This window comes from Asparagus officinalis, chromosome 6 (assembly GCF_001876935.1).
Source record: "Asparagus officinalis chromosome 6, Aspof.V1, whole genome shotgun sequence".
In the NCBI taxonomy this organism is placed as follows: domain Eukaryota; kingdom Viridiplantae; phylum Streptophyta; class Magnoliopsida; order Asparagales; family Asparagaceae; genus Asparagus; species Asparagus officinalis.
Genome location: NC_033799.1, coordinates 13,901,776 through 13,903,006, shown reverse-complemented (window position 1 = coordinate 13,903,006; position 1,231 = coordinate 13,901,776).

Here is a 1,231-nt window from a genome sequence, read left to right as displayed (position 1 = left end):
TTCATATGCTTTCATGGTTAGACTCCAGCTCGTAGCTCATTCGTTAGACACCCCTTTATTAGTTTCCACCCCTCTAGGAGAGGTATCGCTTTTGGAGAGTGTTTGTAAGAGGTGTATTATCAGTTTAGACGAGTCCGAGTTCATAGTCGATCTTATAGTGTTGCATATGTCCGAGTTCGATGTCATCCTTGGTATGGATTGGTTGTCTTCCTACCATGTTAGCATTGACTGCTTTGCGAAGACAGTCAGGTTGCGAGCGTCCGACGGGTCCGAGATGATTGTAGCCGCCTCTCAGGGCAACCGACTTGCGGAGTCATTTCTGGCGTACATCGAGGAGGTGATGCGACGGGATCAGGGTGCTGAGTTATTGGAGACTAGAGTTGTCTCAGAGTATCGGGATGTCTTTCAGGACATACCTGGATTACCTCCGGTGAGAGAGGTAGAGTTTTGTATTGAGTTGCAGCTAGGCACAGCCCCGATATCCCGCGCACCCTATCGTATGGTACCAGCTGAGATGAGGGAGCTTCAGACCCAGTTGGACGAGTTATTAGCTCAGGGTTTTATTCGTCGGAGTCATTCCGTGGGGCGCGCCGGTCCTCTTCGTGAAGAAGAAGGACGGTAGTATGAGATTATGCATAGATTATAGAGAGTTGAACAAGGTCACTATCCGGAATAGGTACCCACTACCTAGGATTGATGACTTGTTTGACCAGTTGCAGGGGGCGCAGTATTTCTTGAAGATTGATCTTCGTTCTGGCTATCATCAGCTGCGGGTTCGGGATATGGATATTCCCAAGACCGCTTTTCTTACTCGATATGGTTCTTTCGAGTTCTTGGTCATGCCATTTGGATTGACCAATGCACCCACGGTATTCTTGGACTTGATGAACCGGGTGTTCCGTCCCTTCTTAGATCAGTTCGTGATCGTTTTCATCGATGATATTCTCATTTACTCGAGGTTGGAGGCGGATCATGAGGAGCATCTACGGATAGCATTGAGGACTCTTCAGGAGCATCAGCTGTATGCTAAGTTCAGCAAGTGTGAGTTTTGGCTTTCAGAAGTCAGATTTCTTGGCCATGTTATCAGTAGAGAGGGGATAGCAGTGGACCCGGCTAAGGTCACGGCAGTTCTTGATTGGGAGCCACCGAAGACGGTGACAGAGATTCGCAGCTTTTTGGGCTTAGCTGGATATTATAGGAAGTTCATTCAGGACTTCTCGAAGATTACGAC